Below are 12,494 nucleotides of genomic sequence, written 5' to 3'. Positions count from 1 at the left end.
GCCGCTATTTAAATGTGCGGCACAAATCGGTGATTGGTCGCCGTCTTGACCGCGACCAATCACTGATCTTGCCGCCAAAGTTAAACACTACCGTGCTGATTGGTCGCGGACGCTGCCCGCGACCAATCACCGATTTGTGCGCCAAATTTAAATATCAGCCTCATGCACGTCACTGACAGCGTGGGAAAATTCTCACGCTGAAGCGCTGAGTGCAGGAGAATTCTCCCACGCTGTCAGTGACGTGCATGAGGTGAGCCGAGTTCATTGTCGGCTCATCTTTATGCCGTCACAGCCAGACACTGAGGAGCGCAAGCATGCCTGCGCTTCTCAGTGTCTGCGGGATGACAGGCTGGATGGCAGCGTTCTGCTGCGGTCCAGCCTGTCATGTGAATGTAGCAGAGCTGAAGCTGTCGTGGGAACCATGGAAAGGTAAGGATGAGGTTGCTTTATTATTTTACATTTATTGCAGGAGATCGTTGGCTTCAGCTGGAATGGGCGTGATGGTAAGTAGAGTTTAATTTAGAACAATAAAGAATTGTGTGTTTATTTCAATTAAAGGACTTTATTCTGGGTGTTTGTGTTTTTTTTTTTAACTTTGACTATGGGGTTAGTAATGGGGGTGTCTTATAGACGCCTCTCCATTACTAACCTGGGCTTGATGTCAGCTGGCATTATAAGCTGACATGAACCCCAGCCCTATTACCCCACTGCCACCGCACCAGGGCAGCGTGGAAGAGCGAGGCTAAGTGCCAGAATTGGCGCATCCTATGGATGCGCCATTTCTGGGGCGGCTGACGGCTGGTGTTTCTAGCCTGGGAGGGGGCCAATATTCATGGCACCCTTCCTGGGCTATTAATATCAGCCCCCAGCTGTCTGCCTAGCCTTTGCTAGCTATTAAATTAGGGGGGACCCCACGTCATTTTTTTGGGGGGGTCCCCCATTTTAATAGCTAGTAAAGGCTAGGTATTCAGCTGGGGGCTGATATTAGTAGCCTGGGAAGCTCCGTGGGTATTACCCCCTTCCCAGGCTTCAAACATCTGCCCCAGCCGTCTGCTTAACCTCCGCTAGGGACAAAAATTACGGGGAACCCCACGCCAATTTTTTTTTTAATAAATCCTTTATTTTAACACTAAATGACAAGTACAGTAATCAACACTGTCACTGTACTTCATATATATGTGACTGACATGTTTCTATCTATCTAATCTATGTGTGATGCTCTATTCTTTCTGTTATAAATTGTCGGGTACCGCTGTTGAATTACCGGCCGGCTTTTTTAAAGAGACGGTGCACGAAAACACTATTATTTTTTTAAATAAATCCTTTACACTAAATGACAAGTATAGTAACCAACACTGTCACTGTACTTCATATATATGTGGCTGACATGTTTCTATCTATCTAATCTATGTGTGATGCTCTATTCCTTCTTGTCTAAATTGTCGGGTACCGGTGTATGCCGCTGCTGAATTGCCGGCCGGCTTTTTTAAAGAGAGCGTCTTCTGAGCAGTTTGTCAGCTTTTGGACACCTTTGAAGGTGTTTTCTATGTGTTTCTATGTGTTTTTGTTTGCCTGCCAATGGTTTTAACAGTGTTCGACGGTGTTCTAAGGTGTTCGACGAACCGAACCGAACCCGAACACTACGGGGGTGGCTCAACACTAGTAGTTACTATAGCTTGTTTCAGTCTTTGTAGCTGTTAAGTATTTGTGTTATTTTGTGCTTTTTCCTTAGTTTCCTACTTTTTTTATTAGTTACATATATTTGACACCTGTAACATGAAGTGTGTGAGCGATATCTGCTGCACCATATAACACTATATGCAGTTTTCTTTGAAGGTTACCAGCGGAGCCCTGGAAGAATAATGACTTTTCCCATAAATGTTATTCTGTTCCCCTTCCCCCTAGGTCATGGCTTTTATACATGGTGGTGGGCTGCTGTTCGGGCACGCTGGCATGTTTGATGGCTCCGCACTTAGTGCCTATGAGAACGCAGTGGTTGTGTCCCTACAGTACAGGCTGGGGATCCTGGGGTTCTTCAGGTAAAGATATTCACAGTCCTCCACAATTTATATCCTCCTTTATTCATCATTTACCATCAATACAGGATCAGTAATGTAATGTATGTACACAGTGACTGCACCAGCAGAATAGTGAGTGCAGCTCTGGAGTATAATACAGGATGTAACTCAGGATCAGTAATGTAATGTATGCACACAGTGACTGCACCAGCAGAATAGTGAGTGCAGCTCTGGAGTATAATACAGGATGTAACTCAGGATCAGTAATGTAATGTATGCACACAGTGACTGCACCAGCAGAATAGTGAGTGCAGCTCTGGAGTATAATGCAGGGTGTAACTCAGGATCAGTAATGTAATGTATGTACACAGTGACTGCACCAGCAGAATAGTGAGTGCAGCTCTGGAGTATAATACAGGCTGTAACTCCGGATCAGTAATGTAATGTATGTACACAGTGACTGCACCAGCAGAATAGTGAGTGCAGCTCTGGAGGATAATACAGGATGTAACTCAGGATCAGTAATGTAATGTATGTACACAGTGACTGCACCAGCAGAATAGTGAGTGCAGCTCTGGAGTATAATACAGGATGTAACTCAGGATCAGTAATGTAATGTATGTACACAGTGACTGCACCAGCAGAATAGTGAGTGCAGCTCTGGAGTATAATACAGGATGTAACTCAGGATCAGTAATGTAATGTATGTACACAGTGACTGCACCAGCAGAATAGTGAGTGCAGCTCTGGAGAATAATACAGGATGTAACTCAGGATCAGTAATGTAATGTATGTGCACAGTGACTGCACCAGCAGAATAGTGAGTGCAGCTCTGGAGTATAATACAGGATGTAACTCAGGATCAGTAATGTAATGTATGTACACAGTGACTGCACCAGCAGAATAGTGAGTGCAGCTCTGGAGTATAATACAGGCTGTAACTCCGGATCAGTAATGTAATGTATGTACACAGTGACTGCACCAGCAGAATAGTGAGTGCAGCTCTGGAGTATAATACAGGATGTAACTCAGGATCAGTAATGTAATGTATGTACACAGTGACTGCACCAGCAGAATAGTGAGTGCAGCTCTGGAGTATAATACAGGAGGTAACTCAGGATCAGTAATGTAATGTATGCACACAGTGACTGCACCAGCAGAATAGTGAGTGCAGCTCTGGAGTATAATACAGGGTGTAACTCAGGATCAGTAATGTAATGTATGTACACAGTGACTGAACCAGCAGAATAGTGAGTGCAGCTCTGGAGTATAATACAGGATGTAACTCAGGATCAGTAATGTAATGTATGTGCACAGTGACTGCACCAGCAGAATAGTGAGTGCAGCTCTGGAGTATAATACAGGATGTAACTCAGGATCAGTAATGTAATGTGTGTACACAGTGACTGCACCAGCAGAATAGTGAGTGCAGCTCTGGAGTATAATACAGGATTTAACTCAGGATCAGTAATGTAATGTATGTACACAGTGACTGCACCAGCAGAATAGTGAGTGCAGCTCTGGAGTATAATACAGGATGTAACTGAGGACCAGTAATGTAATGTATGTACACAGTGACTGCACCAGCAGAATAGTGAGTGCAGCTCTGGGGTATAATACAGGTTGTAACTCAGGATCAGTAATGTAATGTATGTGCACAGTGACTGCACCAGCAGAATAGTGAGTGCAGCTCTGGGGTATAATACAGGAGGTAACTCAGGATCAGTAATGTAATGTATGTACACAGTGACTGCACCAGCAGAATAGTGAGTGCAGCTCTGGAGTATAATACAGGATATAACTCAGGATCAGTAATGTAATGTATGTACACAGTGACTGCACCAGCAGAATAGTGAGTGCAGCTCTGGAGTATAATACAGGATGTAACTCAGGATCAGTAATGTAATGTATGTGCACAGTGACTGCACCAGCAGAATATTGAGTGCAGCTCTGGGGTATAATACAGGAGGTAACTCAGGATCAGTAATGTAATGTATGTATACAGTGACTGCACCAGCAGAATAGTGAGTGCAGCTCTGGAGTATAATACAGGAGGTAACTCAGGATCAGTAATGTAATATGTGTACACAGTGACTGCACCAGCAGAATAGTGAGTGCAGCTCTGGAGTATAATACAGGATGTAACTCAGGATCAGTAATGTAATGTATGTACACAGTGACTGCACCAGCAGAATAGTGAGTGCAGCTCTTGAGTATAATACAGGATGTAACTCAGGATCAGTAATGTAATGTATGTACACAGTGACTGCACCAGCAGAATAGTGAGTGCAGCTCTGGGGTATAATACAGGAGGTAACTCAGGATCAGTAATGTAATGTATGTACACAGTGACTCCACCAGCAGAATAGTGAGTGTAGCTCTGGGGTATAATACAGGAGGTAACTCAGGATCAGTAATATAATGTATGTACACAGTGACTGCACCAGCAGAATAGTGAGCGCAGCTCTGGGTATAATATAGGATGTAACTCAGGATCAGTAATGTAATGTATGTACACAGTGACTGCACCAGCAGAATAGTGAGTGCAGCTCTGGAGTATAATACAGGGTGTAACTCAGGATCAGTAATGTAATGTATGTGCACAGTGACTCCACCAGCAGAACAGTGAGTGCAGCTCTGGAGTATAATACAGGATGTAACTCAGGATCAGTAATGTAATGTATGTACACAGTGACTCCACCAGCAGAATAGTGAGTGCAGCTCTGGGGTATAATACAGGAGGTAACTCAGGATCAGTAATGTAATGTATGTACACAGTGACTGCACCAGCAGAATAGTGAGTGCAGCTCTGGAGTATAATACAGGAGGTAACTCAGGATCAGTAATGTAATATGTGTACACAGTGACTGCACCAGCAGAATAGTGAGTGCAGCTCTGGAGTATAATACAGGATGTAACTCAGGATCAGTAATGTAATGTATGTACACAGTGACTGCACCAGCAGAATAGTGAGTGCAGCTCTGGAGTATAATACAGGATGTAACTCAGGATCAGTAATGTCATGTATGTACACAGTGACTGCACCAGCAGAATAGTGAGTGCAGCTCTGGAGTATAATACAGGATGTAACTCAGGATCAGTAATGTAATGTATGTACACAGTGACTGCACCAGCAGAATAGTCAGTGCAGCTCTGGAGTATAATACAGGATGTAACTCAGGATCAGTAATGTAATGTATGTACACAGTGACTGCACCAGCAGAATAGTGAGTGCAGCTCTGGAGTATAATACAGGATGTAACTCAGGATCAGTAATGTAATGTATGTACACAGTGACTGCACCAGCAGAATAGTGAGTGCAGCTCTGGAGTATAATACAGGATGTAACTGAGGATCAGAAATGTATGTACACAGTGACTGCACCAGCAGAATAGTGAGTGCAGCTCTGAAGTATTATACAGGTTGTAACTCAGGATCAGTAATGTAATGTATGTACACAGTGACTGCACCAGCAGAATAGTGAGTGCAGCTCTGGAGTATTATACAGGAGGTAACTCAGGATCAGTAATGTAATGTATGTACACAGTGACTGCACCAGCAGAATAGTGAGTGCTGCTCTGGAGTATAATACAGGAGGTAACTCAAGATCAGTAATGTATGTACACAGTGACTGCAGCAGCAGAATAGTGAGTGCAGCTCTGGAGTATAATACAGGAGGTAACTCAGGATCAGTAATGTATGTACATAGTGACTGCACCAGCAGAATAGTGAGTGCAGCTCTGGAGTATAATGCAGGATGTAACTCAGGATCAGTAATGTAATGTATGTACACAGTGACTGCACCAGCAGAATAGTGAGTGCAGCTCTGGAGTATAATACAGGATGTAACTCAGGATCAGTAATGTAATGTATGTACACAGTGACTGCACCAGTAGAATAGTGAGTGCAGCTCTGGAGTATAATACAGGATGTAACTCAGGATCAGTAATGTAATATATGTACACAGTGACTGCACCAGCAGAATAGTGAGTGCAGCTCTGGAGTATAATACAGGATGTAACTCAGGATCAGTAATGTAATGTATGTGCACAGTGACTCCACCAGCAGAACAGTGAGTGCAGCTCTGGAGTATAATACAGGATGTAACTCAGGATCAGTAATGTAATGTATGTACACAGTGACTCCACCAGCAGAATAGTGAGTGCAGCTCTGGGGTATAATACAGGAGGTAACTCAGGATCAGTAATGTAATGTATGTACACAGTGACTGCACCAGCAGAATAGTGAGTGCAGCTCTGGGGTATAATACAGGATGTAACTCAGGATCAGTAACGTAATGTATGTACACAGTGACTGCACCAGCAGAATAGTGAGTGCAGCTTTGGAGTATAATACAGGATGTAACTCAGGATCAGTAATGTATGTACACAGTGACTGCACCAGCAGAATAGTGAGTGCAGCTCTGGAGTATAATACAGGATGTAACTCAGGATCAGTAATGTAATGTATGTACACAGTGACTGCACCAGCAGAATAGGGAGTGCAGCTCTGGAGTATAATACAGGATGTAACTCAGGATCAGTAATGTCATGTATGTACACAGTGACTGCACCAGCAGAATAGTGAGTGCAGCTCTGGAGTATAATACAGGATGTAACTCAGGATCAGTAATGTAATGTATGTACACAGTGACTGCACCAGCAGAATAGTCAGTGCAGCTCTGGAGTATAATACAGGATGTAACTCAGGATCAGTAATGTAATGTATGTACACAGTGACTGCACCAGCAGAATAGTGAGTGCAGCTCTGGGTATAATACAGGATGTAACTCAGGATCAGTAATGTAATGTCTGTACACAGTGACTACACCAGCAGAATAGTGAGTGCAGCTCTGGAGTGTAATACAGGAGGTAACTCAGGATCAGTAATGTAATGTATGTACACAGTGACTGCACCAGCAGAATAGTGAGTGCAGCTCTGGAGTATAATACAGGATGTAACTCAGGATCAGTAATGTAATGTATGTACACAGTGACTGCACCAGCAGAATAGTGAGTGCAGCTCTGGAGTATAATACAGGATGTAACTGAGGATCAGTAATGTATGTACACAGTGACTGCACCAGCAGAATAGTGAGTGCAGCTCTGAAGTATTATACAGGATGTAACTCAGGATCAGTAATGTAATGTATGTACACAGTGACTGCACCAGCAGAATAGTGAGTGCAGCTCTGGAGTATTATACAGGAGGTAACTCAGGATCAGTAATGTAATGTATGTACACAGTGACTGCACCAGCAGAATAGTGAGTGCTGCTCTGGAGTATAATACAGGAGGTAACTCAAGATCAGTAATGTATGTACACAGTGACTGCAGCAGCAGAATAGTGAGTGCAGCTCTGGAGTATAATACAGGAGGTAACTCAGGATCAGTAATGTATGTACATAGTGACTGCACCAGCAGAATAGTGAGTGCAGCTCTGGAGTATAATGCAGGATGTAACTCAGGATCAGTAATGTAATGTATGTACACAGTGACCGCACCAGCAGAATAGTGAGTGCAGCTCTGGAGTATAATACAGGATGTAACTCAGGATCAGTAATGTAATATATGTACACAGTGACTGCACCAGCAGAATAGTGAGTGCAGCTCTGGAGTATAAGACAGGATGTAACTCAGGATCAGTAATGTAATGTATGTACACAGTGACTACACCAGCAGAATAGTGAGTGCAGCTCTGGAGTATAATACAGGATGTAACTCAGGATCAGTAATGTAATGTATGTACACAGTGACTGCACCAGCAGAATAGTGAGTGCAGCTCTGGAGTATAATACAGGATGTAACTCAGGATCAGTAATGTAATGTATGTACACAGTGACTGCACCAGCAGAATAGTGAGTGCAGCTCTGGAGTATAATACAGGATGTAACTCAGGATCAGTAATGTAATGTATGTACACAGTGACTGCACCAGCAGAATAGTGAGTGCAGCTCTGGAGTATAAGACAGGATGTAACTCAGGATCAGTAATGTAATGTATGTACACAGTGACTGCACCAGCAGAATAGTGAGTGCAGCTCTGGAGTATAATACAGGATGTAACTCAGGATCAGTAATGTAATGTATGTACACAGTGACTGCACCAGCAGAATAGTGAGTGCAGCTCTGGAGTATAATACAGGATGTAACTCAGGATCAGTAATGTAATGTATGTACACAGTGACTGCACCAGCAGAATAGTGAGTGCAGCTCTGGAGTATAATACAGGAGGTAACTCAGGATCAGTAATGTATGTACATAATGACTGCACCAGCAGAATAGTGAGTGCAGCTCTGGAGTATAATGCAGGATGTAACTCAGGATCAGTAATGTAATGTATGTACACAGTGACAGCACCAGCAGAATAGTGAGTGCAGCTCTAGAGTATAATACAGGATGTAACTCAGGATCAGTAATGTAATGTATGTACACAGTGACTGCACCAGCAGAATAGTGAGTGCAGCTCTGGGGTATAATACAGGAGGTAACTCAGGATCAGTAATGTAATTTATGTACATAGTGACTGCACCAGCAGAATAGTGAGTGCAGCTCTGGAGTATAATACAGGATGTAACTCAGGATCAGTAATGTAATGTATGTACACAGTGACTGCACCAGCAGAATAGTGAGTGCAGCTCTGGAGTATAATACAGGATGTAACTCAGGATCAGTAATGTAATGTATGTACACTGTGACTGCACCAGCAGAATAGTGAGTGCAGCTCTGGAGTATAATACAGGATGTAACTCAGGATCAGTAATGTAATGTATGTATGCAGTGAGTGCACCAGCAGAATTGTAAGTGCAGCTCTGGAGTATAATACAGGATGTAACTCAGGATCAGTAATGTAATGTATGTATGCAGTGAGTGCACCAGCAGAATAGTGAGTGCAGCTCTGGAGTATAATACAGGATGTAACTCAGGATCAGTAATGTCATGTATGTACACAGTGACTGCACCAGCAGAATAGTGAGTGCAGCTCTGGAGTATAATACAGGATGTAACTCAGGATCAGTAATGTAATGTATGTACACAGTGACTGCACCAGCAGAATAGTGAGTGCAGCTCTGGAGTATAATACAGGAGGTAACTCAGGATCAATAATGTAATGTATATACACAGTGACTGCACCAGCAGAATAGTGAGTGCAGCTCTGGAGTATAATACAGGAGATAACTCAGGATCAGTAATGTAATGTATGTACACAGTGACTGCACCAGCAGAATAGTGAGTGCAGCTCTGGAGTATAATACAGGATGTAACTCAGGATCAGTAATGTAATGTATGTACACAGTGACTGCACGAGTAAAATAGTGAGTGCAGCTCTGAAGTATAATACAGAATATAGCTCAGGATCAGTAATGCAATGTATGTACACAGTGACTGCACCAGCAGAATAGTGAGTGCAGCTCTGGAGTATAATACAGGAGGTAACTCAGGATCAGTACAGGATCAGTAATGTAATATATGTACACAGTGACTCCACCAGCAGAATAGTGAGTGCAGCTCTTGAGTGTAATACAGGAGGTAACTCAGGATCAGTAATGTAATGTATGTATACAGTGACTGCACCAGCAGAATAGTGAGTGCAGCTCTGGAGTATAATACAGGATGTAACTCAGGATCAGTAATGTAATGTATGTACACAGTGACTGCACCAGCAGAATAGTGAGTGCAGCTCTGGAGTATAATACAGGATGTAACTCAGGATCAGTAATGTAATGTATGTACACAGTGACTGCACTAGCAGAATAGTGAGTGCAGCTCTGGAGTATAATATAGGATGTAACTCAGGATCAGTAATGTAATGTATGTACACAGTGACTGCACCAGCAGAATAGTGAGTGCAGCTCTGGAGTATAATACAGGATGTAACTCAGGATCAGTAATGTTATGTATGTACACAGTGACTGCACCAGCAGAATAGTGAGTGCAGCTCTGGAGTATAATACAGGATGTAACTCAGGATCAGTAATGTAATGTATGTACACAGTGACTGCACTAGCAGAATAGTGAGTGCAGCTCTGGAGTATAATATAGGATGTAACTCAGGATCAGTAATGTAATGTATGTACACAGTGACTGCACCAGCAGAATACTGAGTGCAGCTCTGGAGTATAATACAGGATGTAACTCAGGATCAGTAATGTAATGTATGTACACAGTGACTGCACCAGCAGAATAGTGAGTGCAGCTCTGGAGTATAATACAGGATGTAACTCAGGATCAGTAATGTAATGTATGTACACAGTGACTGCACCAGCAGAATAGTGAGTGCAGCTCTGGAGTATAATACAGGATGTAACTGAGGATCAGTAATGTATGTACACAGTGACTGCACCAGCAGAATAGTGAGTGCAGCTCTGAAGTATTATACAGGATGTAACTCAGGATCAGTAATGTAATGTATGTACACAGTGACTGCACCAGCAGAATAGTGAGTGCAGCTCTGGAGTATTATACAGGAGGTAACTCAGGATCAGTAATGTAATGTATGTACACAGTGACTGCACCAGCAGAATAGTGAGTGCTGCTCTGGAGTATAATACAGGAGGTAACTCAAGATCAGTAATGTATGTACACAGTGACTGCAGCAGCAGAATAGTGAGTGCAGCTCTGGAGTATAATACAGGAGGTAACTCAGGATCAGTAATGTATGTACATAGTGACTGCACCAGCAGAATAGTGAGTGCAGCTCTGGAGTATAATGCAGGATGTAACTCAGGATCAGTAATGTAATGTATGTACACAGTGACCGCACCAGCAGAATAGTGAGTGCAGCTCTGGAGTATAATACAGGATGTAACTCAGGATCAGTAATGTAATATATGTACACAGTGACTGCACCAGCAGAATAGTGAGTGCAGCTCTGGAGTATAAGACAGGATGTAACTCAGGATCAGTAATGTAATGTATGTACACAGTGACTACACCAGCAGAATAGTGAGTGCAGCTCTGGAGTATAATACAGGATGTAACTCAGGATCAGTAATGTAATGTATGTACACAGTGACTGCACCAGCAGAATAGTGAGTGCAGCTCTGGAGTGTAATACAGGATGTAACTCAGGATCAGTAATGTAATGTATGTACACAGTGACTGCACCAGCAGAATAGTGAGTGCAGCTCTGGAGTATAATACAGGATGTAACTCAGGATCAGTAATGTAATGTATGTACACAGTGACTGCACCAGCAGAATAGTGAGTGCAGCTCTGGAGTATAAGACAGGATGTAACTCAGGATCAGTAATGTAATGTATGTACACAGTGACTGCACCAGCAGAATAGTGAGTGCAGCTCTGGAGTATAATACAGGATGTAACTCAGGATCAGTAATGTAATGTATGTACACAGTGACTGCACCAGCAGAATAGTGAGTGCAGCTCTGGAGTATAATACAGGATGTAACTCAGGATCAGTAATGTAATGTATGTACACAGTGACTGCACCAGCAGAATAGTGAGTGCAGCTCTGGAGTATAATACAGGAGGTAACTCAGGATCAGTAATGTATGTACATAATGACTGCACCAGCAGAATAGTGAGTGCAGCTCTGGAATATAATGCAGGATGTAACTCAGGATCAGTAATGTAATGTATGTACACAGTGACAGCACCAGCAGAATAGTGAGTGCAGCTCTGGAGTATAATACAGGATGTAACTCAGGATCAGTAATGTAATGTATGTACACAGTGACTGCACCAGCAGAATAGTGAGTGCAGCTCTGGGGTATAATACAGGAGGTAACTCAGGATCAGTAATGTAATTTATGTACATAGTGACTGCACCAGCAGAATAGTGAGTGCAGCTCTGGAGTATAATACAGGATGTAACTCAGGATCAGTAATGTAATGTATGTACACAGTGACTGCACCAGCAGAATAGTGAGTGCAGCTCTGGAGTATAATACAGGATGTAACTCAGGATCAGTAATGTAATGTATGTACACTGTGACTGCACCAGCAGAATAGTGAGTGCAGCTCTGGAGTATAATACAGGATGTAACTCAGGATCAGTAATGTAATGTATGTATGCAGTGAGTGCACCAGCAGAATTGTAAGTGCAGCTCTGGAGTATAATACAGGATGTAACTCAGGATCAGTAATGTAATGTATGTATGCAGTGAGTGCACCAGCAGAATAGTGAGTGCAGCTCTGGAGTATAATACAGGATGTAACTCAGGATCAGTAATGTCATGTATGTACACAGTGACTGCACCAGCAGAATAGTGAGTGCAGCTCTGGAGTATAATACAGGATGTAACTCAGGATCAGTAATGTAATGTATGTACACAGTGACTGCACCAGCAGAATAGTGAGTGCAGCTCTGGAGTATAATACAGGAGGTAACTCAGGATCAATAATGTAATGTATATACACAGTGACTGCACCAGCAGAATAGTGAGTGCAGCTCTGGAGTATAATACAGGAGATAACTCAGGATCAGTAATGTAATGTATGTACACAGTGACTGCA

At 42.8% G+C, this 12,494-nt stretch overlaps 1 pseudogene; it reads left to right on the top strand.

Annotated features, from left to right (window-relative positions):
• Positions 1-12,494, top strand: part of LOC141175777 (fatty acyl-CoA hydrolase precursor, medium chain-like) — a 120,334-nt pseudogene that overhangs the window by 73,426 nt on the left and 34,414 nt on the right.

This window comes from Phyllobates terribilis, unplaced genomic scaffold (genome assembly GCF_046119375.1).
Source record: "Phyllobates terribilis strain yellow unplaced genomic scaffold, ASM4611937v1 Scaffold_14__1_contigs__length_39327217, whole genome shotgun sequence".
NCBI classification, from domain to species: Eukaryota; Metazoa; Chordata; class Amphibia; order Anura; family Dendrobatidae; genus Phyllobates; species Phyllobates terribilis.
Note: the sequence above shows the minus strand (reverse complement) of the source record. Positions and strands in the feature narration are given on the sequence as shown.